Source organism: Culex quinquefasciatus, chromosome 2 (genome assembly GCF_015732765.1).
Source record: "Culex quinquefasciatus strain JHB chromosome 2, VPISU_Cqui_1.0_pri_paternal, whole genome shotgun sequence".
In the NCBI taxonomy this organism is placed as follows: domain Eukaryota; kingdom Metazoa; phylum Arthropoda; class Insecta; order Diptera; family Culicidae; genus Culex; species Culex quinquefasciatus.
The window spans coordinates 131,963,932-131,990,858 of NC_051862.1; the positions used below are offsets into that span (position 1 = coordinate 131,963,932).

The 26,927-nt window shown below is 36.4% G+C and overlaps 1 protein-coding gene across 1 annotated transcript in view; it reads right to left on the bottom strand.

Annotated features, from left to right (window-relative positions):
- Window positions 1-26,927, bottom strand: part of LOC6031932 — a 226,045-nt gene that overhangs the window by 169,546 nt on the left and 29,572 nt on the right. The window contains exon 2 of the mRNA XM_038255667.1: window positions 17,114-17,126. The gene's annotated coding sequence lies outside the window, so the exon portion shown is untranslated. The remainder of the gene's footprint in view (window positions 1-17,113; window positions 17,127-26,927) is intronic.

The window sequence follows — 26,927 nt, forward strand, 5'->3', positions numbered from 1 at the left end:
AATTTAAAATGGTGTTTTGGAGGTCTCGGGACCAAAGAGCCCATGCCTAAAATTATTTTTCCTGATTCCTCAGAAAATTTTACATGACATATCAAAAAAATGGTGAAGTCATGTTTTCAATTTTCTTAGATACGATTTAAAAAAAAAACTGGGGTTTTCGACACGCCACGCGCAAGGATGGGAAAATGACGAAAACGGCAAAAAATCTACTTTTTTTAACTAAAACTGCGTCAACTTGAAAATTTTACCGAAGAGCTAAACATGTTAGGGTACCAAAATTTGCTTATTTCAATTACGAAAGTTTTGGTATCCTAACATGTATTAGTCATCGATGAAATTTTCAAGTTATCGCAGTTTTAGTTTAAAAAAGTCGATTTTTTGCCGTTTTCGTCATTTTCCCATTTTTGCGCGTGGCGCGTCGAAAAAACCCAGTTTTTATTTTTTTTAAATCGCATCTCAGAAAATTGAAAACAGGACTTCACCATTTTTTGATATGTCAAGTAAAATTTTCTGAGGAATCAGGAAAAAATAATTTCAGACATAGGTTCGTTGGTCCCGAGACTTTCAAAACACCATTTTAAGTTTTCATAGGACCTTTTCAAATGTTAGGCTAGATTTTTGAAACTTCTCACTATTTTTTCCAAATAGCAAAACTAATCACCTTTCTTCTGCGTCTAAGACAGCTAAAATCGGATCGAATGGCGCGGAGATGTGATTTTTTTTTTTTGTAAAAAAGTGGTTTTTGCGAAAAATGACGAAATTGTAATTTTTCGGACCACCCTAACACGGCGTAGGTGATCCTAATGGCCCAACAAAAAATACGGGTCTTATTTTTTTTTGCCAAAGGACCCCCAAAACAATTTTGAGCCTGATCGGAGAACTTTTTTTTCGAACCATGCTGTTTTCGTGGGGAATTGCTGAATACTGTAATGAACATTATATCTCAAAGAAAAAGTTCTAAGATGCCAGTTCAAAAAATTGAAGAGAATTTGAATTTAAAAAAATCAAGTTTAAATACAGGAGCAATTCTTAAATACATATTTTTTAAATAAAAAGTCTCACCATTTCAGGTTTCAAATTATTAAAAAACACAATCAGATTACCAAATAAAAAACAAATACATTTTGTTATTTTTTTAACTATCAGTTTTGTAAATGTTGACCATCGCATAATTTCATTGTAAAAAAAAAACGTTTTGCTGCCATAACTTTGGTCATATTCATAAAAATAAAAATGGGTTCAAATATACCTAGGGTAAAATACTAACTAAAAATTGATTTTGAATCGTGTTTTATTAATTGCACTTCTGTATCCTCTAAAGTTTGAAGTTTTCATAAAAAAAATCTTCATTTTGCCACTAGCATAAAGCGAATACATATACCACAGTAAAAATCGAAACAAATCTGCCCAGCATTGACAGCAAACGTCGAAGGTCATGATCACTACGCCATGTCTCAATTGAGAAGATTAAAACTATACTCACCCTGATTGCTTCCTATAGAAACAGCGTGTGCAATAGTTTAGCTGTTATTTAAAGAGTGCTATTGATGCAAAGATTTACTAAAAGTTCCAGAAAAATTAAAATAAAATTAAGGCATAAATATTAATGTATAAAAGAAATTTAAAATTTCAGATAAAAACTTAGTTACGACATTTTGAAACCGCAGTAAAGATTTCTAAGTAAGGGACCATCCATAAACCACGCGGACACTTTTTTGGGAATCTTTTACCCCCCCACCCCCCTTCGTGGACAATTGTCCATACAAAAAAAAACTTTTTTGTATGGATCGTGGACAATCGCCATACCCCCCCCCCCCCTCAAGTGTCCACGTGGTTTATGGATGGTCCCTAACTCTCCTCATGAAAAAAAGCAAACACATTCCAAGTTCTTTTTCCTGGGCAGTCAGCATCCCAGCGTCCAATCTCCTCACAACGCAGCTCCGTATTGTTCCGCAGAAGCAATTCCCATATAGAGTGGCATGATAAATGGCCTTTCATCGGAATGGCCCCCAGGAAAAGCAGCAGCAGCAGCAGTAGTGTGCCATATACTTAGCCGGAACATTCCGGCCCGGGATAAGAGCCACTCAGCTTCGTCTGGACCTGAGACCGGTCGTAAACATGTCTGGTTCTACGGAGCGGGGAGGTTCCTCCTTGCCAAGGGAATCGATGGCCATAAGTACCCAGCGGACTGTATCAATTTCAGACATCATTGGTGCCCTATCGAGTGTGAAAACTGATGGAACTGGCCGGCTGCCGGCTCGTCATTTCTAGACTCTCATTCGACTTCCATTCATCTGGGTTTCGCGTTTTGTGGAGTACTTTTCAGCTGGATTGGTCCCTACTTCAACGGAAGAAGCTGGCTGGCATGTTTTGAAGTCCTTTGCACTTGAATGATGTTTCAGAAGTCGAGGTATGCTTTTTTGCGAATATTTGGAGAACTTTTACTATTTGTATAAGCGAAAGTTAAACGTAGCTAAGAGGTGACCCTTTTCCCATGAGGTATGTTGAAGAGCTGTTCTTTATGAGAAATGAAATTTCTATCGTTATTCCATAACATTATTTTTAATTGATAAGTTGTTCGTAAATTTAAATTTTGTTGAAACGATATTAAAGCATTTAAGACAAATCCCTTTCATAAAACTTCATTCAGATCCTCAGTTTGGTAAAGTAGATGGTGTAATATTCAAACATAAAAAAATAATACAATCTTCAAAATATATGCCACGTAAGTAGACCTAATAAGTAAAATAATGTCAAACTTTTTAACATTACTTAGCACTATAAAGTAAATGAATGTCAAACCCCGGCAAATTTTCTCCCAAACGTCTTTCTCAACAACTCTTCATTCAGTACACGCAGCCAAATTCGCCAAACTCCGGCTCATGCCCCCTTAAGGTTAAGGTGAATGCCACCACAGTCGGCATTCCACCGCCGTCATAACTCAAGTAGGTGAAAACCGTCGACGGATCCACAAATTGTTTAGCATCGTTAGTCACGCCAAAATGGCGCGAATATAAAAATTGCACGACGAGCCAAAAAAAAAACATGCAACTTCATCGTCGCTTAACAACGGGTAAGGGGGTACAAAAACAACAAATTAACGTGCAAAAATGGCTTCATTTGTTCCGAAATTAATTTGCGACTGGCTGAGCTTTTGAGGTAACCCTTGATGAAATAGTTTGACAAGCTTTGTAATTTTGTGAATTGCTAAATGCAAAAAAACAATTTCGTTCAAAAATTATAAATATTGAAAAAAAACATTTTTAAATATCTCATGCATCAAGGGTTACATCTATACTCAGTTCGAGTAAAGTGCTCGAAACCTCCTCGGAGGGTCGTCGGTTAAGGAACTCACTTTACAACAATGTCATACAGCAACTCGGTAAACAAGTGGGTTTCTGGGGAAGAATTAACTAAAGTAACAATAAAAAACATGCTATTTACGCGTGATGAGGTCACTTCCAAATTAATGCCAAAATGTAGAGAGAAGCACATCACCTCTGGTTTGTGTTTGCCTAATGTGTTACTCACTCAGACATGGTTCAGGTGTACCACACAGGCAGTTAACCTACTCATTGTGGGTGACGGTCGGAAACATTGCTGAGGAATTTGGCAACGATCAAGAAAAGGGTTTGCTGTCAATTGTTTGGACAGGTGAGCAATTTGTGAAAAAAATTGTTAGGTGTCACAATTCACCTTTAAGAAAACCATGAATCTGTCATTAGTGCGGTGCCAGTGGGGACGCGCAGTTCTGTTTTTTCTCCTTCTTCTTTTGTATTGTTTTTTTAGCGCGTTCGTTGGTCGATAAGTTTTTTTTTGTGTTGTTCTCTTCTATAATTTTCGATAGAAACGTAACGAAACGATTAAGACCTTTCTATATCATCGATTATCGGAAGGCATGCCGTCGAATATGTGTTAAGGCTTATGATATAAAATCATTTCAATGAATGAAGCCCTTCCTACATCACCTTTGCTCAGAAGGTACGCCGGCGAAGAATTAATTCTATATTTAAATCCCTAGCAATCTTTCAGTAAGGGACCATCCATAAACCACGTGGACACTTTTTTGGGAATCTCAACCCCCTTCGTGGACAATTGTTCATACAAAAAAAATCTTTTTGTATGGAGCGTGGACAATCGCTTACCCCCTAAATTGTCCACGTGGTTTATGGATGGTCCCTAACCGGCTGCCTAAGATTTTTAAAATTTCAACCGATGAACAAATTGCTTATGGTCGCATCACCTACCCCAGTGAATCCTGACCGCATACCCATCTTACCAACCCCTCAAAACTTATGTGATACTTTGTCGGAGACGCAGCCGATTTAGCGGTCTCCATCACTCAAGTATCGGCTAACATTTCCATCCACTTCCCCGTGTCTTACCACTGGTCGTGGCCGGCGTCGGTATTGATCAGCACGATAGGGACCTTTGAAAATTGCGAAGGGGTGATGATTGGTTCTTACTTTTCATCTGTGGTCCACGTAGCACCTGTTCAATAACGAAGTAGCATTTACGGGTAAACACCAATGCTATGCTATGCTATGCTATTTTTGCTTTGCTATTTTTTTAATATTGCCTAATTTATTAACATTCCTGAGATTTCGTTTTCTGAACATTGAACGTGGGCGATGTTAGGTAATCTAGAAAACATCATTTATTCTGTTTCTCAGCAACCGGTAGTCCATTTCAAATAATGAATATTCATGAAAATGTATATTACGGGCAAAAGTATATTCAAGTCTTTGAAGAAATATTAGAGCGTCCAATTTCCCGGGGTTACAAATTTCCCGGGAAACGGGAAATTTTCAGCCAATTTTCCGGGAAATCCCGGGAATCCCCGGGAAATTTTAAATTTATTGAAAATTGTTATTATCTTGGTTTTAATTAATATTATGCAACAAAATTGTCTATTACATCAACATTAGGCCGTCCCAGAAAAAATGAAAAGTTGTCAAGTCTTCGGTGCTCACCCCTAGAATGATAGATTTGGATGTCAGGAACATTTTTTTCATACAACAAAAAAATCCCAAAAATGGTTTACAACCCGCGCGCGGAGCTCGAATGAAAAAAGTGCATTTTTCGAGTATTTTTCAGATATGCGTGTAACAATCATACTAAAGTTCAAATTTGGTCGCCTTGGGCTTCAAGTTATAGTTTAATGTCCCGTGAACAAATTCCTGTACAGACATAGTCCATAAAAGCTTGTGTTTTGGCATGGCAGGGCGTTTTTCAAAAAAAGTTACCCATTAGAGCTTTATTTGTTCATATCGAGAAGAGCACAGAGCAGTACTTATAAATATGTGGTTTACGTCACATTGTGAGAAAATCTCATGTTTTTTGCATGAAATGTTATTAACAAATATCGTTTTTGAGTGAACAAAATAAATATATCCAAAATATATGCCTTCTCGTTTGTAATAATAGTAGCCAATGTTTTATGCTAAAAACGGTTGTATACCAAAATTTTTGAAAATTCTTCACTTTTTGTTCACTAAAATGCAAATATCTCGGCTTTTTGTGGACATAAATTGAATGTTAAAAAAGCAAAATGATCTCCGTAAAATTTCCTATGAGCTGAGTGCATTAGTTTTGGCTGCAACATTTTTTGGCTCGTTTTGGGGAGTAGGGGAACTATACCCTTTCTCAGCCTATTTCTATTATCGGCCTATCAGCACTTTGATCATTAATTACAGCTTTCATAAAGTGTTTTTGACTGTTCCAAAGTAATGAATAGCTCAAATAAAAGTGAGCAAGCAACTCTCCATTGTTGATACATCTGAAAATGTTGATTAAATAGAGGAAAACGGCAAAAGTGATGAGAATTGGTCGAACGGCTTAGAGTGATTAGAATGGGCATATTTCCCCTAATTTTTGAAATTTTTTGGCTAAAAAATACAATTTTTTCTCCCTAAAACGCCCTGCCATGCCAAAACACAAGCTTTTATGGACTATGTCTGTACAGGAATTTGTTCACGGGACATTAAACTATAACTTGAAGCCCAAGGCGACCAAATTTGAATGACTTTAGTATGATTGTTACGCGCATATCTGAAAAATACTCGGAAAATGCACTTTTTTCATTCAAGCTCCGCGCGCGAGTTGTAAACCATTATTGGGAATTTTTTGTTGTATGAAAACATTGTTCCTGACATCCTAATCTATCATTCTAGGGGTGAGCACCGAAGATTTGACAACTTTTCATTTTTTTGGGACGGCCTAATCAACACTAATGGTTTAAATAAGTGTGAAGATCTAACAGCTTGACTGCATGTAAAAAATCATTCAACTACAAGAAAATGTATTTTGGTATTTTTGATGAGAAATTTTAAAGTTGCCTCTGTGACTTTCTATGAATATGTTGCATAACAATACAAAAAAAACCATTGAATTTTTCAATGGTTTTTTTTGTATTGTTATGCAACATGATTTAAATTATACGAAAAATTAACATCATTCCACAAAAAGTCTTCTAGTTTTTCACATTTAACCCTCTAACACATGTAGTTGCACCAGTGCTACATAATTCTATTTCTTCAAATTGTAATTTCTTTAGTACTAGGTATTCAACCAATTGAATTTATTCTTTTTGCACAAATTCGATTTTTATCTCATTTGATCATGGTAAACAAAAAAGTAAAAAAATCTGTTAAAAGCTTACCTAATTGTAATAATTTAATACTCATTAAGCAAGATCTATTCCCAGTTGCTTCCAAAATTAATATTATCAGAAATAATTCTGATATCATAATTTCTGATAATTGAACAAAATCATGTTGAGTTTGTTAGTTTATTATTTTTTTAGAGCATTTTCAAAAAATAGATTCAAAAACTTAAGAAAATGTATACTTCCGCTTGAATTTCGGGAATTCCCGGGAAATTTACAAATTTCCCGGGAAACGGGAAATATTTTTTCCCGGGAAATCCCGGGAATTCCCGGGAATTTTTTTCCCGGGACGGGAAATTGGACGCTTTAAGAAATATTGATTTTTTTGACTGAATTAAATTTCAAGCAAAATATTATGTTTTAAAATGAAGTAAAATCATCAAAAAATCCAAATTTCAGCTTATTCTAACCACGGGAACCACTCCCTGTAATCACTTTAAGTTTGTATGGGTAAAATCGTCAAAATTTATGGTAAAGGCAACCAATTTGTGTTTATTTCTGACAGTATAATATTCAAAAGGTTGACAAAATTTCCTAAAAATTCTTAAAAGAGGTTACATACATGTAAATCGCCAAAAAGTCATAGGTCGGTATGAGCACACATTTCAACTTGTTTAAAATTCTGTTTTGAAGACATTAAAATACATATTTTCATCTATTAACAAAACAAATTTTAAGACATTTGATTGTATCTATGCCGAGATAAAGCTATTTGAAAGCTATTTGATCAAAACAGCTCAAAATTTTGGTGAAGACTTGCATTACAAATTTCGTGTGCATGACGAAGGTCGATTTTCAAAAAGGTTATTTAAAAAATACCTTCAGTTTTGATTCATGTATTTTTCATAAAAGCAAAATTTTTGAAATCGGGCTTCGTTATGCACACGGGATATGTCTTGAGAGTCTTCACCCCAAATTTCAGCCAATTTGGTACATCCCTTCTCGAGATATCGTGGTACCCGTTAATCAAGTCGGTTTTTAGAGAAAAAAGAACAGAAAACTTGACAGTTCACTTTGCGCATGGCTAAATCGATTCTAAATCAGTTTAATCATGAAACTTTCAGAAGTGACTAAAAATCACCTTTTGAGTGGATTTAATACATTTTCTGTAATATGAAATTTTGTGATTTTCTACATGTTTGTAACCCCTTAAGAAACAGTGAAGATTTGTATTTTTAAAAAATGAATGAAATATAAAAATATTAGTTTCTCACACAGAACAAAAATTATGGTAATATTCATCAGGAAATGGTGGCAAATTTTGTATCAAAAAGAAAGATTAATTTTGCCCCAGAAAATGATGAATTTTCATCAGCTTTTGATGGTTCACAGGTTCACGTTTTTATACATTTTTTATGTTATTTTACTCAAAAAAAGAGGTAAAATTCAACCTACCAAACTTTCAACATTCCAAAATTCAACTTTTTTTGCTATGCAGGAATCACCCACACAACGATCAATTTTTCAAATGCCAATTTCTTAGAAACAAAGGGACGATTTTTAATGTCAAAAAGTGAATCATTCTTAAAAATTTTTTATCTCTTTGAAAAAATACATTGCAAATTTTAAAATATGTACTAAAATATTTCAACCACGTTTAAAAAAATCAACGCCACCAAACAAATTAGTCTTTACAGAAAAAAAACAGTTGAATTTTAGAATGTTGAAAAATTGGTAGGTTGAATACTACTTGTTTTTTGAGTAATATTACTCAAGAAATGTGTAAAAATGTGAACCTGATGAATATTCATCAAAAACTAGAGCGTCCAATATCCCGGGGTTACAAAATTCCCGAGAAATTTTCAACAAATTTCCCGGTAAATCCCGGGAATTCCCGGGAAATTTGAAATTTAACGAAAATTATTCTAATCCTGTTTCTGATTAATCTTCTGCAACGAAATTGTATAGAACAACAACTTTAATGGTCAAAATGAGTGTGAGGATCAATCAATGACTTGACTGCTTGTAAAAAATCATGCAACTTTGAGAAAATATATAAGCTTTCTAATTTTTAAATCTTACAAATCGTGCCAAATGAAAGAAAATATTATTAGTATTATTGTCCAGAAGGATTTTTTTAAATCAAAGTGTTTGGATAGTGAAAATGTATGCTCCACAACCATAAAATTGTTGCCTTCCTCACTGAGGTAAGGCTATAATCCTGCTCTAAAAATGAACTTCGTATAAAAACGTCGTAGACCCACCTTCATGTATACATATCGACTCAGAATCGAAAACTGAACAAATGTCTGTGTGTATGTGTGTGTGTATGTGTGTGTGTATGTGTGTGTGTATGTGTGTGTGTATGTATGTATGTGACCAACAAACTAGCTCATGTTTCTCGGCACTGGCTGAACCGATTTGACCCGAACTTGTTGCATTTGACTTGGTTTAGGGTCCCATAGATCGAGTTTTATACAGATTGAAGTTTCGATAAGTAGTTCAAAAGTTATGTATAAAAATGTGTTTTCACATATATTTGGATCTCACTTAACTGTATGTAAACTATGTCCGGGTCCATCATCCGACCCATCGTTGGTTAGGTTATCAAAAGACCTTTCCAACGAGTCCAAAACATTGAAGATCTGGCAACCCTGTCTCGAGATATGGCCATTTAAGTGATATTGATGTAATTTTTTGAAGCCGGATCTCACTTAAATGTATGTGTACTATGTCCGGATCCACCATCCGACCCATTGTTGGTTAGGTTATCAAAAGACCTTTCCAACGAGTCCACAACATTGAAGATCTGGCAACCCTGTCTCGAGATATGGCCACTTCAGTGATATTGATGTACTTTTTTGAAGCCGGATCTCACTTAAATGTATGTGTACTATGTCCGGAGCCACCATCCGACCCATTGTTGGTTAGGTTATCAAAAGACCTTTCCAATGAGTTCAAAACATTGAAGATCTGGCAACCCTGTCTCGAGATATGGTCCCTTAAGTGATATGATGTACTTTTTTGAAGCCGGATCTCACTTAAATGTATGTAAACTATGTCTGGGTCCATCATCCGACCCGACGTTGGTTAGGTTATCAAAATACCTTTCCAACGAGTCTAAAACATTGAAAATCTGGCAACCTGTCTCGAGATATGGCCACTTAAGTGATATTGATGTACTTTTTTGAAGCCGGATCTCACTTAAATGTATGTAAACTATGTCCGGATCCACCATCCGACCCATTGTTGGTTAGGTTATCAAAAGATCTTTCCAACGAGTCCAAAACATTGAAGATCTGGCAACCCTGTCTCGAGATATGGCCACTTAAGTGATATTTATGTACTTTTTTGAAGCCGGATCTCACTTAAATGTATGTAAACTATGTCCGGATCCATCATCCGACCCATTGTTGGTTAGGTTATCAAAAGACCTTTCCAATGAGTCCAAAACATTGAAGATCTGGCAACCCTGTCTCGAGATATGGTCCCTTAAGTGATATGATGTACTTTTTTGAAGCCGGATCTCACTTAAATGTATGTAAACTATGTCCGGATCCATCATCCGACCCATCGTTGGTTAGGTTATCAAAAGACCTTTCTAACGAGTCCAAAACATTGAAGATCTGGCAACCCTGTCTCGAGATATGGCCACTTAAGTGATATTGATGTACTTTTTTGAAGCCGGATCTCACTTAAATGTATGTGTACTATGTCCGGATCCACCATCCGACCCATTGTTGGTTAGGTTATCAAAAGACCTTTCCAACGAGTCCAAAACATTGAAGATCTGGCAACCCTGTCTCGAGATATGGCCACTTAAGTGATATTTATGTACTTTTTTGAAGCCGGATCTCACTTAAATGCATGTAAACTATGTCCGGATCCATCATCCGACCCATCGTTGGTTAGGTTATCAAAAGACCTTTCCAATGAGTCCAAAACATTGAAGATCTGGCAACCCTGTCTCGAGATATGGTCCCTTAAGTGATATGATGTACTTTTTTGAAGCCGGATCTCACTTAAATGTATGTAAACTATGTCCGGATCCACCATCCGACCCATTGTTGGTTAGGTTATCAAAAGACCTTTCTAACGAGTCCAAAACATTGAAGATCTGGCAACCCTGTCTCGAGATATGGCCACTTAAGTGATATTTATGTACTTTTTTGAAGCCGGATCTCACTTAAATGTATGTAAACTATGTCTGGGTCCATCATCCGACCCGACGTTGGTTAGGTTATCAAAATACCTTTCTAACGAGTCCAAAACATTGAAGATCTGGCAACCCTGTCTCGAGATATGGCCACTTAAGTGATATTGATGTACTTTTTTGAAGCCGGATCTCACTTAAATGTATGTGTACTATGTCCGGATCCACCATCCGACCCATTGTTGGTTAGGTTATCAAAAGACCTTTCCAACGAGTCCAAAACATTGAAGATCTGGCAACCCTGTCTCGAGATATGGCCACTTAAGTGATATTTATGTACTTTTTTGAAGCCGGATCTCACTTAAATGTATGTAAACTATGTCTGGGTCCATCATCCGACCCGACGTTGGTTAGGTTATCAAAATACCTTTCCAACGAGTCTAAAACATTGAAAATCTGGCAACCTGTCTCGAGATATGGCCACTTAAGTGATATTGATGTACTTTTTTGAAGCCGGATCTCACTTAAATGTATGTAAACTATGTCTGGGTCCATCATCCGACCCGACGTTGGTTAGGTTATCAAAATACCTTTCCAACGAGTCTAAAACATTGAAAATCTGGCAACCTGTCTCGAGATATGGCCACTTAAGTGATATTGATGTACTTTTTTGAAGCCGGATCTCACTTAAATGTATGTAAACTATGTCCGGATCCACCATCCGACCCATTGTTGGTTAGGTTATCAAAAGACCTTTCCAACGAGTGCAAAACATTGAAGATCTGGCCAACCTGTTTCGAGATATGGCCACTTAAGTGATATCGATGTACTTTTTGGAAGCCGGATCTAAAAAATAGATGAAACTTGTGTACAGCCATTGTTGTGAGGAAGGCTCCAACCACATAGGTGGATTAAGTTAGTTTTTTTAAATTTGTCTCAGTGACCATAAAGTTAAAATTAAAAAAAAAAAAAAACAAACAAAAAATTCAACTTGTGAATAAATAAATAATCATTGAATTTACCTTAAAAATCTAATTTCTAAGGCTTTTAACTAAAAACACTATTTCATGAAATCACAGCTGAAAGTTTTCAAATATTTGGAGCGAGTTTTTGAAATTTCTTATGATACGAAGTTGTTTTTTATGGTTTTTATGGTTTTGCCTTCCTCACTGAGGTAAGGCTATAATCCTGCTCTAAAAATGAACTTCGTATAAAAACGTCGTAGACCCACCTTCATGTATACATATCGACTCAGAATCGAAAACTGAACAAATGTCTGTGTGTATGTGTGTGTGTATGTGTGTGTGTATGTGTGTGTGTATGTGTGTGTGTATGTATGTATGTGACCAACAAACTAGCTCATGTTTCTCGGCACTGGCTGAACCGAATTGACCCGAATTTGTTGCATTCGACTTGGCTTAGGGTCCCATAGATCGAGTTTTACACAGATTGAAGTTTCGATAAGTAGTTCAAAAGTTATGTATAAAAATGTGTTTTCACATATATTTGGATCTCACTTAACTGTATGTAAACTATGTCCGGGTCCATCATCCGACCCATCGTTGGTTAGATTATCAAAAGACCTTTCCAACGAGTCCAAAACATTGAAGATCTGGTAGCCCTGTCTCGAGATATGGCCACTTAAGTGATATTGATGTACTTTTTTGAAGCCAGATCTCACTTAAATGTATGTAAACTATGTCCGGATCCACCATCCGACCTATTGTTGGTTATGTTATCAAAATACCTTTCCAACGAGTCTAAAACATTGAAGATCTGGCAGCCCTGTCTCGAGATATGGCCTCTTAAGTGATATTGATGTACTTTTTTGAAGCCGGATCTCACTTAAATGTATGTTAACTATGTCCGGATCCACTATCCGACCTATTGTTGGTTAGGTTATCAAAATACCTTTCCAACGAGTCCAAAACATTGAACATTTGGCAACCCTGTCTCGAGATATGGCCACTTAAGTGATATTGATATACTTTTTTGAAGCCGGATCTCACATAAATGTATGTAAACTATGTCCGGGTCCATCATCCGACTCAACGTTGGTTAGGTTATCAAAAGACCTTTCCAACGAGTCTAAAACATTGAAGATCTGGCAGCCCTGTCTCGAGATATGGCCACTTAAGTGATATTGATGTACTTTTTTGAAGCCGGATCTCACTTAAATGTATGTAAACTATGTCCGGATCCACCATCCGACCTATTGTTGGTTATGTTATCAAAAGACCTTTCCAACGAGTCCAAAACATTGAAGATCTGGCAACCCTGTCTCGAGATATGGCCACTTAAGTGATATTGATGTATTTTTTTGAAGCCGGATCTCACTTCAATGTATGTAAACTATGTACGGATCCACTATCCGACCCATTGTTGGTTAGGTTATCAAAAGACCTTTCCAACGAGTCCAAAACATTGAAGATCTGGCAACCCTGTCTCGAGACATGGCCACTTAAGTGATATCGATGTACTTTTTGGAAGCCGGATATAAAAAATAGATGAAACTTGTGTACAGCCATTGTTGTGAGGAAGGCTCCAACCACATAGGTGGATTAAGTTAGTTTTATGATATAATTTTAATTACATGGTATTCAGCCCAATAAACTAATTAGATTAAAATAATTTTGAGCATTTCAAAGTGGTTGAAATTCAACGATATTTTTTTCATATATAACCCTCTTACGCCCTTGGTAGCTCACGTGCTTCATAAATTTATATCTTCAATCTGTAATTTCTCGTATACTTAGAAACAAATTCTTCTAACACAAACCTTTTTTACATCAGTTCAATTTCCATCCAACTTGTTCAAGGTAAAAAAAGTCAAACAAATTTCAATGTTGATCTTGGTCGGAAGATGTAAATATCATATTTTCAAATGATATTACAAAAAACATTTAAAAAGGTTGTCAAAATTAAAATAGTTTATATTCATTCCGTAACAGCGTAAGTTTTGTGGTCCAACATATAAGCAAACAATATTCCTAGTGGTGAACTGCCGTTCTACGCATAATTGTCCCATGTCAGTTTTTGACGATTTTGACTTTATGCCATTTTTAAGTTTAGTCTGATGTGTACTTTAAGAAAAACAACATAAAATCTGGTACTTTGTTCGGAAACTCTTAAAAAACAACACCAAGTCTGTTTGTCCCATCGTTGAACTTCTACGCATAATTGTCCCACCAAGTATTTTCTTACACGGAATCATTAGTTTTACTGAGCATTATGCCTTGTTTACCTGTTGTATAGCAAGAGGATCACAAATAAGGGTAAAAAACTACTAACTGGGGCGATTAGGGACACATAGCGCGAATAGGAACCCACGGGACAATTATGCGTAGAAACACAGAAATCGGTCGAAAAATTTCAATCGCATTTTTCTCAGTTGCACTTTTTTGAACAGTGAATGCTTCAGAAATAAATATTATCTGAATTAAACCTTGACATGAAATTTACAGACAAGCTGATTCGTTCAATATGAACAACAACAAACCATCCACATTAACGACCCCCGGGTCTTTTGTGGTCTCTATTGCAAGTTTCTGCTCGAACCTAGGAGTCCGAAGGCTTGAATGGGGAGAGCACCCAAACCTCTTTTTACTCCAAGGAACCTTCCACCCCAGTGTTTGAACTGACGACCTTCGGATTGCGAGTCCAACCGCCGCCAGCGATTTCACCGGAGTAGGCTTGGTTTGGTGTGTTGTTTGTACTTATGGCATGGAGACAACTCCTACACCTGGAATGACTTAACGGCCTAACAACAACCAAGGCCGGGACCGACATTTTACTTCCTCATCCCATGGAAGGTTGCAGCAGATGGGAATCGAACCCAGAATCATCCGTTTACAAAGCGGACAGCGTAACCATTCGGTCACGCACTGCCACCAATATGAACAGTAGATGGAAATAAATAAAATCAAATCAGGTTCTCCAATTATTATTTTTTGTATAATTTCAAAACATTGGTGCCAAAAAGGTAGGACAATGTATACTTCTGCTTGTAATTCGGGAATTCCCGGGAAAATTACAAATTTCCCGGGAAACGGGAAATATTTTTTTCCGGGAAATCCCGGGAATTCCCGGGACGAGAAATTGGACGCTCTATCAAAAACTGATGAAAATTCACCAATTCCTGATGTATTATTTCACATTTTTTTGCCACAAAAATGGTGACACCTGATGAATATTACCATCATTTTTTTCTGTGTTCTTAAGGTGTTCTTAAGGTTGAAAAGTCTCATTTTGTGTAAATAGTGTATTGCCTATTATTTTAGAATGCAAATATTTTCTGAATTTTTTTCTTGCATTATATTTGGACACTAAAAAGTAAAAACAAATCTCTTAAGATACAAAATTTCAGCCAAATTTCAGCCAATAAAAATAAATTGATATTCATGGACAGCTACCAGATTTGTATAAAAACTTGTGACACATTCTTTAGGGTGGTATTCCAGTACGACTATTTTAAACATTGTTTAATGGCAAAATGGGTGTTGTAATTAAATTCTATTTAGTTATTTTTCGTTTCGTTTAGTTATTTTAACAAAATTTCAAAGATTTGTAAACTCTACATTAAGGCGTCATCCATAAAGTATATCACGCTCTAGGAGAGAGGGGCGGGGGTTTGAGGAAGCGTTTTCAATTCATAACGAGCAATAAATAGCCTAATGGAAGTAAACAACCAAGTTTCTATCAAAACTGTTGTAAACAGAATTATTCAAATAGTGAGAATTTGCAAGTTGGACGGAATTAAGACCGAGTACTTAACAAGCCAAGCAAACTATAATTTCTCCGAATGAAAATTTCAAGAAACAAATTGAGCAGAATCTGAAACAGTATCCACTTATCTAATACAGAAATCGAGCAACACTGTTTTTTTCTTTTCATGCACAACTAGTTCACTGTTGCTGCAAAAACGTTTCCCCAAACCAGGAACAGCGAAACCCCTCAGCAATAGAAAAAAATGATAAAAGTTCAATAAAAAATTTGATCGAAACGTATCAAAGTTTCAGCACGTGGCATTTTCGGTCTGGGCACCACATGCAGCCAATATTTTTTCTACCAGACCGGCCTGCCCCGTCGAAGGTAAGCCGTTCTCCTCATTTCCTTGGAAAAACTTTACTTGAGCCGGAAAACCCACGCCACAGACACAGCAAACACGCGGGGGCGTTCGATGGGTGGTGGATATCATTTTGATTGAACATATCATGGCATGTCATTTCGCGTTACGTTTCGGAGCCACTTTTACCACTTGCCTTCCTGAAGAGTGGCTTTCAAACCGAAAATGTCAAAATTATTCCTTCTCAGCAAAAAAAAGAAGAGGAAAAACCAATCGATGATTGGATTGTGGGTGAGTGTGAGGAGCGCGGGGGGAGGGAAAATTCAATTTAATTTTCATCTCACATTTTCCAAGCTGATCAATTTCGGGTTTCTCTCGGCCGAGGCAAATCCACACACTCTGTCGAACTCTGGGTATGGAAAGCAGTCACAGATGCGAAACATACTTCTGGTGGATGGTAATCCTGAGGATTTCTTGTTTTTGGAACCCATCACAGACGAACATTGATCTGTACCTTGTTGGAACAAATGGGATTTTTGCTTTTGAGGGGGATTGGTTTTTCGAACAATGAAGGGGGTTGACTAATTTTCACAAACAAGAATCAAGCTTTTCAATTTGGCATTCATAGTTTATCCGAAGTAACAATGTGACATGAATGTTTGAAATCGATTTGAGAGGTAACATGAAATCTAAAATACCAGTGCCAATCAATAATTTACATTTTGAGATCAGTTCAAATTTATTTTCCCAATAAAAAAATACTTCTTATTTCTGACAATTGTTTCTTCATAAACCAAAAAAAAAACAACGAAATACCCTCACGTTGAGACCCCATCACCCCCCCAACATAACGACGATTCGATGCCAATCGAAGCAGGAATTCACCAATTCACACAATGACTGCCTTAATTGGGCTCATTTTCAGCGAGACCTTTTCTTTGGACCCCTCGTCTAAGATGTCATCACGATTATGCTTTTCTTGGAGATAGAGACACACTCTTTCGAAACCTTCTTCCTCTGTTTGTGGGCCCATAACTGCCTGCCAGAAGAGGGGTTGATTATGGGTTATGAAACCTCTCTCACCCCCGTTTGAGCAAGCGCGGGGGAGGGGAGGAGGTATTGTAGGGTAAAGCCATAGCTCACGATTACATCGTTTCGCAGATATTAGATTACATGAGGCGATGATTTGACGCCTCGTTGCGGGAAATCGTGCCTTCTCGGGGAAACTTTGTTGATTTGATGGCTTTTTGTTAAATCAAGATTGATTTATAAGGTGGTTGATACTTACGGGATTTCAATATCTGGAAATAAAAAAAGGAAAAATGGTTTAAACAAGTGTCAAACTTGTAAGTAATGTTTCTCACGGGAAGGAAATTTAATCAATTAAAACAGTCTCACAAGCGGTGATGCAGGAACACAAAATAAATAAATCACATTGGAAAACTGGTGCGTACGAACATACATTTAATATGACGGTAGCAGAGTAAAATCACATCATTAACCGGTGCCTTTATGTGTTCTGCTTGTGATTCTCCAACTGCCAAGTAATAAACCCTTCCAATCCTAAGAGATTTCTATTATTAAATTAATACAAAACACTATTTTACCTTATGTGAGTCAAAACAAGATCAAGTTGAAATTTATTTAAAACTATCAAAACATGCAAGAATCACAAACATCATCCAAAACAGAACAACCTCTCGATTAGTACTAATAATGAGGATTCAGGGACTTAAATTTTGTCAGCGCTAGACAGCGACCCCTAAACCATGACCAGTTTTGTTCAAAATTAACACAGATTCGTTTCTAAGCCTAAAGAATCAAGCCAGGGATGTCACCCGGGTTTTTCAAATATATGGGACATTCCATGTCAAACGAGTACACTTTTGGACTCGACCTTCACCGATTTAAGCATTAAAATTTGGTTTTAACCAATTCCTTATTTTTTTTTTTGTTTTATCACCACCATGTTCCCTGGACAATTTTACAAAATAATCAATGTAAACCTCAAAGTAAAATGAATTATTGGCGAAATACAGCGATTTTACTGAAAAAAGTTTGATTTTTTCACTCTGTCCTTTGAATTCAAATCCGAAACAAGTTTCCCACCTATAAAAAACCGAACTATGCAGGATTCATCCCTTTTTGTTGAAAAAAACACCATGTTCTTTCATTTTAGTTAGAGGTTTACATTGATTATTCTCTAAAATTGTCCGAAGAACACGATGGTGATAAAATAAAAAAAAATAAAAATATAAGAAATTGGTCAAAACTTAATATTAATATTTAAAACGTTAAACTTTAATTTAAGGTGGCATTTTAGGGTTCAAATTTTATTGTTATCAAATTCCTTGGACAAAAGGAATTTTGTGTAAAATTAGACGCCCGATTTGATAGCGTATTCAAAATTCCAAAAAAACGTATTTTTCATCAAAAAAAGATAAAAAATAGTTTAAAAATCGCTGCTATTTCCCGTTACTCAACTGTCAAAAATTGTGAGACATGTTTAAAAAAAAATTATATGTTTTTCGAATCTGAAATAACCCAGAAGGGTCATTTTTTCATTTAAGAGCGAGTTTTTCACCAATGTGTAACAGGTCGTATTCAGGTGCTCCGATTTGGATGAAACTATCAGCGTTTGTTTATCTAAACATGAGATGAACTCATGCCAAATATGAGCCCTCTACGACAAAGAGAAGTGGGGTAAAACGGGCATTGAAGTTTGAGGTCCAAAAAACATAAAAAATCCTAAAATTTCTCGCATTTCCGTAAAACTTCATCAATTCCAACTCTCTTAGATGCATTCGAAAGTTCTTTTGAAGCACTTAAAAATGTGCCATAGACATCCAGGATTGGTTTCACTTTTTCTCTTAGCTTTTGCAAATTACTGTCAAAAATTGATTTTTTTTAAACCTCAATATCTTTTTGCAACAGCCTCCAACACCCATAGGTCAACAAATAGGTAATTTCATGGACTATTAGCCTACGGTAATAACTTTTTGGCCAATCGCAGTTTTTCTCATAGTTTTGCCTTTCTTACTAAAGAAAGGTATAGGTTTTACTTTAAGCCAGGACGTCATTTCCAGCTTCGTAAATATGTCGGTTCAGCATGAATTGTAATCCGAAAAATCGCTAAAAAATCACACTGCATCGATTTTCGACGCTCTATCGATTCACCTTGACAGAACTCGTCTATCTCGAACCCTCGAATTTTGAGAAAATAAATTCCGTGGAGGTCGAGTGATGTTCGTATGTGGTAAAATTTTGCAAAAATTTGTGTCGCGCCGTTCTCAGCTCCCATAAATCCGATTTCGATTCTCTTAAATGCAGATGAAAGCTAGTGTGCTGAACCTGGGCGAGTTGCCGCGCAAATTTCGAATTATCCATCTGTTTTCGGATGCGGCCAGACTTTTCCAGAAAATACACAGTTTTCAAATGAAAATATGGTCAAAATTTTTCATTTTCATACCTTTTATTTATCTCAAAATTGCATTTTTCGAGCCCTACAACCTCCCAAATTTTCATCCAGATTCATAATATGGTTCTGGAGTTAGAGCCGTTTGATTGACCTACCATAAGAAACAAAATCCCTAAAAAAAGGTAAAAGCCCACCTGGTGACCTTCGCCAACATTTTTCATTTCTGATTTTATTCGAAATTTCTTGCTACATTCATAGTACAGACCATGAGTGAGCATCTGAAACAAATTCGACATCGATCGGCAATCCGGATCAATTTTTGAACGATTTACTTTTGCCTTTCTTACTAAAGAAAGGTATAGGTTTTACTTTAAGCCAGGACGTCATTTCCAGCTTCGTAACTATGTCGATTCAGCATGAATTGTAATCCGAAAAACGCTAAAAATCACACTGCATCGATTTTCGACGCTTCGTCGCCAAGTCGACAATTTGTCAAGTTGAGCTTCGAATACTGGCGCGAGAATGCTGGCGCATATGTTTCGGCTTGACTTATACTTGTTCGTAGTAGCTTGTCTACCGATGTTTCCTTCAACATGTAAGATATCGTAGCTTTTCGGTTTCTTTTGCTCTGTCCGTTTTTGCATAACTGTCCAATGTTTATGCAGAAACTTTTTTGACATAGGACATTCATCCGGGTACAATCAATTTGTTTCCCGTGTGCTCCTAAAATCGCCTTTAAGTAGGCTTCATTTGTCGTGTCGTTTTATTTAACGGAGTTCATTGGATTCCAATAGGAGCTTTCGAAGCTTCTAAGCTTTATATCGTTTTCAAAGTTTTCAATGCTCGCGACGCCAATGGCTATCTTCCTAAGGTATTACGATTGAGTGTGTAGTGGTGCGGTTGTAAAAATATCTATCTCTGACTCTCTCACTTTCGTAGACGCTGAATGGCAAGCTTCCCACTGTGCGGTTAACTCGGTTTTGCTTTGCGCCTGCTTTGTTCGGTTTTTGGGCTCGTACCAAAACTAAAAACCAAAACCGCGGTGTGTGTCGTCACTTGCGCATTGGAAGCTAAGAATTTGTACGATTAAAAATATTCGATAGGTGAAAATTGCGTTTTCAATTTCTTTTAGAAAACACATCATTAATAATACCTTGCTTTCATCATAAGATTTTTTGTATCAAGTCGATGTTGTGAATTGAGAGAAGTTATATTCTTTAGTAAGAAAGGCTCTATCTCACCCCTGGTGGGATTAAATCGGGTTTTTGGTTTTTCTACAACAAACATTTTACAAAGTTAGTTTTTGCCCTGTAGGCCAAGAAGACGGTACTTTTTGAATGAATGAATTAAAATATTTTTGACCATTTGTTGGATTAAGGGTAAAATAGATTTTCGCCTACTTGATACAGCATTTGACGTATTGATCACAGGGTAAATAAGATCTATTTCTTTTTTCAAAAATGTTTAATTTAATTATTTTTTAAATCAAAATTACAACTCCAATACTTGTAACTTACGTGAAATTGTCCGAGGATTCCAAATATGACGAAATTGAGACCAAAAAGTGCCGTCTTCTGGGCATACAGGGCAAAAACTAACGTTGTAAAATGCTTGATCTAGAAAAATTGAAAAACTATGAGAAAACCTGCGATTGGCCAAAACGTTAATACCGTAGGCTTATAGTGCATGAAATTACCTTTCTTTTGACCTATGAGAGTATGGGTATTTTTTCAAAAAAAAAAAAAAAAAATGTTTCTAATGAGTGAGTGTATTTGGTTTGTTTTTTTATTTTTGAAAAATCCCCACATACAAGCAGTGCACAAGTCACAGCCTGGGTGATGAATAGAGAGAATGCGTAACGTGATTTTCGAATGATCCCACTTTGTTTACATCTACAATGTAGGAGGATGTTCAAGGAGCGGTCGTGGCTGAATGGTTACGATGTTCGCTTTATAAGCGAATGATTCTGGGTTCGATACCCATCTGCTCCCAACGAGAAAGTTCTGGACTCATTGAATTTGGAAATAATGAAAAAAAAAACATGAAGCTCACGGCGGGGTTCGATCCCCTGCCCTTAGGATTGGCAAGCAAAATGCTTTCCATTTAACCGTGGAGCATTGGTAGCTTGAGGAGGAATTAGACTGGTATAGTTGAATCCAAGAATCGGACAAAGAATCAAATTGAATGCAAGCTGAACATCAGAACTCAAACAAGATTGCATGCAAGATTGCAAGTGCAGTTGAAATTGAATCTAAAAATACCTCGCTATAAATAGCCTGGGCGACTGACAGAATTCATCCAATAAGAGATGAGAAGAATTGAAAGCTTTCCCATTAGAAATGAGAACACACGAAGAATTCGAACTACAATGCAAACGGTCGTTACCACTCGCCTAGGGTGGCTCCTCAGACCAATCACCTTCCCAAAACCCGTCCAACTCCAAGCGAAACTTACTTGAGGATACCGTGGAGATTTTCCCTTAATACTCTGAAAAAAGTGGAGCATCAACAATTCCCGTCTTCCAAATCCCCTATCCTTGTCCCTGGTGCGCGGTGGAGATGGGAGCGTCCGGCAATGGACGGCTGCCATGGTGGTGAGAATCTGGTTCAGGTGGAATTGGTTCTATTCCCAATTATCGATTCCTAGGCAACTTGGGCTTAGACAATCATCACATCACATGGCGAAAATCCAGTCTGCAATCCGCTAAAATCACCGTCTTCTAGCGAAGCGATGCGATCTACAATGTAGGAGGATGTTCAAGCACAAACATGACTTTTTTCTTACTGGTAAATGAGCTGTTTTATAATCAGTAGGGGAACAGCATCTAATTCCAGCGTGCCTCTAATGTTGGCAGGTCAGAACTTTGACATTCAATTAAAGCTAATTAAAAACGTTTTCAACTGAAATCGAGTAATAAATAGCTCAATAAGAAGTGAGCAAGCAAGTTTGTATAAAAAGTTTTGCAAAATTAGTTGTTTAAATAGTGACAATCAGTAAATTGGATGGAATTAGGAGCGAGTGCTTAACCTGCCAAAGATACGAGAATTTCCCCTAGTATGTGTTTTATTTTGTCTAGTTTTTGACATTTTTTTGCTGGAAAATTGTCGCGTTTCGATCGATTAGAAGAGATTTTTCTTTTATACGGGTGACGAAGAGCTGCGGCGAGAGTGTAATTCTGCGATGTCGCAGATAAATTCCCTGGTTGGTTTTGAAATCCTGCAGCTCTTCCTGATCCAGCGAAAAAACATCGCTCATTCTAGCGAAGCTGACCCAACAAACAGAAAGGATTTTCACTAAACCAGGTTTTCAAACGGAATCTAACAATAAAGACACCTCTTGGATGGATACAACCGCATCGACTCCATAAACAACTTCATCGACAACCGCATCGACTCCATAAACAACTTCTATTCATAATGATAAAAAAATACGATCTCGCCTTCATTTTTTTTTAAAGTTTATTGACTTCAACCCCAGGTCCTCAAAAGCCACACATTTTTCATTTCTTCAAATACCTATACAATTTTGCAATGATCGATCACAATACTCTCTACTTTTGGCGAACAGTAAATTGGTTCCACTTTCACAGTTTAAAATTGAGGCCGTTTTGCGAACCACTATTCAGCACACAGGTCACAACAATCGTCCAAGGGGTCATTCTTATGCAAAATTAGCTGAACTTTCCGAAAACAAATACTTTTAAACGCACACGAATGAGTTTTAGGGGTTAAAAATTCGAAAAACTGGTCAAAAATATATCATTTTTTTTTGTTTTTGCCTGCTCTACAACTTTGCCAAACATTTTTACACTCTAAAATGCAACCCTGCAAAGTTAGAAAAAAGACGTAATTTTAAAATGAATAATTTTGTTCTTAATGAAAAAATTACCCTTATGGGTTATTTCAGATTCGAAAAGAACATTAAATTTCCCATAAAATGACATGTCTCATGATTTTTGACAGTTGAGTAACGGGAAATGGCAGCAATTTTAAAACTTTTTTTTTTACTTTTTTGATGAAAAATACGTTTTTGGAATTTTGGGTACGCTATCAAATTGGGCGTCTAATTTTACACAAAATTCCCTTTGAAACCAAATTTCTATCTCTTCACGGTTGCGAGCTACAAATCACTGAAAAATGTGTCTAAGTAAAAAAACCAGAAAAATGAAAGGGGTCGTACCGCCCCACCGTCAAAAAATATCGAAAAATGGACCTCGGATTCGTGACCAGGAACCAAAATAACCCTTTAGAGCAAAGTTTCACGCAAATCGAAGAGGGCTCGGGGCAACTGCTGTGTGATTGGGTGGAGAATGACCCAGGTAATGAGCTGGCCTTTCAAAAAAATAGTAAGAAGTTTCAAAAATCTAGCCTAACATATGAAAAGGGCGAATGAAACTTTAAAATGCCGTTTTAACGGTATCTGGACCAAAAAGCCTATGCACGGAGAAAAAAGAGTTCCCAAAATCGTAAACAAGCGTTCATGAAAATGGGAACCACGAACAAAGTGTTCAAATCTCAACGGTGGTTTACGCGTCTGAAAATATTTTAATCGGATTCCCCAAATATTTTTACGTAACATATTAAAAAATGGGAGGAGTTCGTTGACAGGATTCCGAGATATGATTTTTTGGAAATAAAATCCGTGTATTTCGACGCTCCGCGCGCAAAAACCGGAAAATGACGAAATCGGCAAAAAATAAAAATAAATCGCTAAAACTGCGATAACTCGAAAATTTCAGCGATGACCTATACATGTTTGGATACCAAAATTATCTTAATTGAAAGACGCAAGTACCCAGACATGTATAGGACATTGCTGAAATTTTAAAGTTATCGCAGTTTTAGTGAAAAAAGTAGATTTTTTGCCGATTTTGTCATTTTCCCATTTTTGTGCGCGGCGCGTCGAATAACACGGATTTTATTTTCAAAAAATCATATCTCGGAATCCTGTTAATGAACTCCTCCTATTTTTTAGTATGTTACGTGAAAATGTCCGGAGAATCCGATAATAATATTTTCAGCGTCAAAACGGCATTTTAAAGTTTCCTGCGCCCTTTTCATATGTTAGGCTATATTTTTGAAACTTTTTACTATTTTTCTTTAAAAGGAAAACTTATCACTTTTCATTTGCGTATAAGACAATTAAAATTGGTTAAAATGGCGAGGAGTTAAGATTTTTCGGAAAAAGTGGTTTTGCGTAAATCGACGAAAATGGCAATTTTTCAGACCACCCTAACACGGCGTAGGTGTCCCTAATGGCCAAACAAAAAAAAATACGGGTCTCATTCTTTCGGCCAGGGAACTCGCAAAAAAATTTTGAGCCCGATTCGAGCACTTTTGTTTTTTTCCATGCTGTTTTCGTAGGGAATTGCTGTTTAGATAGAAGATGATTATGTGGAATTCACTTATTGGTAGTGTACAAAAAATGAAAAAAAAATCGCCTCTTGCAGGGTTAATTCTCGTTGTTACCGTTGCACTCTGTCCAAAAGTACCGATATTTAGTCCATGTGAGAAATTTGCACTTCATGGCCCAGCTAACGTAGATTTTCTACACTTTGTCGGCAAACGTTGCTTCAAGCGCGTTCTTCAATGCTTAGATTCTTTCGAGCCACCAACACCGCCACAAACCTTCACTTGCTTTTGTTTACACATTTAAAGTCTGAAAAAGTTTTACCTTTCGGAACAAAACCCTTGGACTTCCACCAAACGAAACTGAGCTATTTGTATTTGTAGAGGCTTGTCGAGCATCATCAACATACACCGCACAACAACACACAAACCACACAGATTCGCGTTCTGGTTCTTATTACTGGGTGGGAATGTGCTTCAGCTGTTTTCAAAAAGCAAAACAATAACACCGACTTCACCGGCTTTCCACGCGCTCTGTGATGTTTTGAGCAACAACTCGCGTCTAGACCAGAATGATAACACTCCTGGAATGTGGCAATTTGTACGGTAAAACCATAGAACAACTTTTAAGACCAACAGTTTTAAGTTTCCGTTGTCTTGTTGAAACTTTAGCGTAAATATTTGCTCATAAATTTCCCCCCCAAAATAAAAGATCCACACTCTCCCAACATCTCACAGCTTGAGGTAACAATTTCCCAATGATTAACGAGCTTGCTCACATTCTCCCCCGTCCTGTAAAAGCAATTCTTCGTTTGGCAACACAATCGACTTTGAGTGACATTTCTCCCATACTGGAGGCGAAAATTCTCAGGAAAACTGTGTCAAGCGGCAGCAGCAACAGAAGAATCGGTGAGCGGAATTTCCCGGACACACACAATGGGAAGAAACAAAGAAACCCGCTCAAATATGTGTTCGCATCTCCCTCTGGCTCTCTGTTCATCGCCGACCGCCCGCACAATCAACGTCAGAAAATCATCGTGACACTGTCAATCCGAAGAAAGTTGCCACCACCGCACTCTGACTGTACTGGGTTGTGTCTTGAAAGTTGAGCACTTTTTTTTTTTGAAATGGTTGAATCATGAAATATTGTTTATTGTAGTTTATAAAAAATGAAATTTTTTTTATTTTATTTTGTTCAGCTAGAGCATACATGTTTTAATACAAATTTGACAGCTACCCGTTTAAAATTTTTATATAAATATTCAAAAATCTGTACCGTGAGAAAGGAATCTTCGGAAATGGTTAATGGTATAGATTAGGAGAATTAGAAATAATTTACTGTAATTTTTATTAAATTTCTTTTATTCAAAAATATTTGAGCACAATAAACTGATTTTGTAATTTTTCATAATTAATGAAAACGTCTAAGGAAAATTAAATATTTGAACATGAAAAGATAAATTTAAAGATTTTCTTTTGATCTCATTCTGAATTTTTTTTTTACCATCAACTGGGGCGATATAAATAGGATTTCAGTAAATTCTTAATATTTCCCAACTGGTAAGGTTTTTCTCATAATTATTATTTTTAAAACAAGTACTGGGGTAGGCCACCCAAAGTCCATGCACTATCTTTGAAAAAAAATCAATAACGTTTAAAAAAATAGTAAAGTTATTTTTTTTAGTTTGAATTCCAGATTAAAGGTGATAAGACTTTATTTTTACTCCAAATTTAGCATCACTGCGCTTGCTTATGTAGTTTTTATAGAAAAAAAATGTTTAGTTAATAAGCTTTTAAACAAAAAAATATAAAAATTAAAGGTTAACTTGTTAAAAAATCCTTTTTTTTATTTCAGTGTGGCAAATGATTTTTGAGTAATTTACTTTAAATGTATTTCCATTTTTAACAGTTAACAGTCTCTTGTAAAAAAGGTTGGGCGTTTCACAAAACAGCGTACAAGGTACGATATAATCAACCTTATTACTAAACAAACATAACTTCAGAATATCATCCAGCGATGAGTAAATTGACAACAATTAATTCCACTAAGGAGATCATAACTATTGACAGTGCCACCAAATTTCCGTTACCTACATCTAAATTTACTCTCAGTAATATGATTGTTTTAGTGACTAGAATTTTTTAAATTGATTAAATAAAATTTAAAAAAAAATAAAAATACCTTTTCTTAAAAAAAATCATTTATACAGTATGTAAAAAAAGTATTTACACCTCTTGGGCACTATGCACATTTGGTGATGAAACATGTAAAAAATTTAAAGTTTGACAGGAACCTAGTACCGTAAAACGGGGTGACTTTGATAGGTTTGCGATTT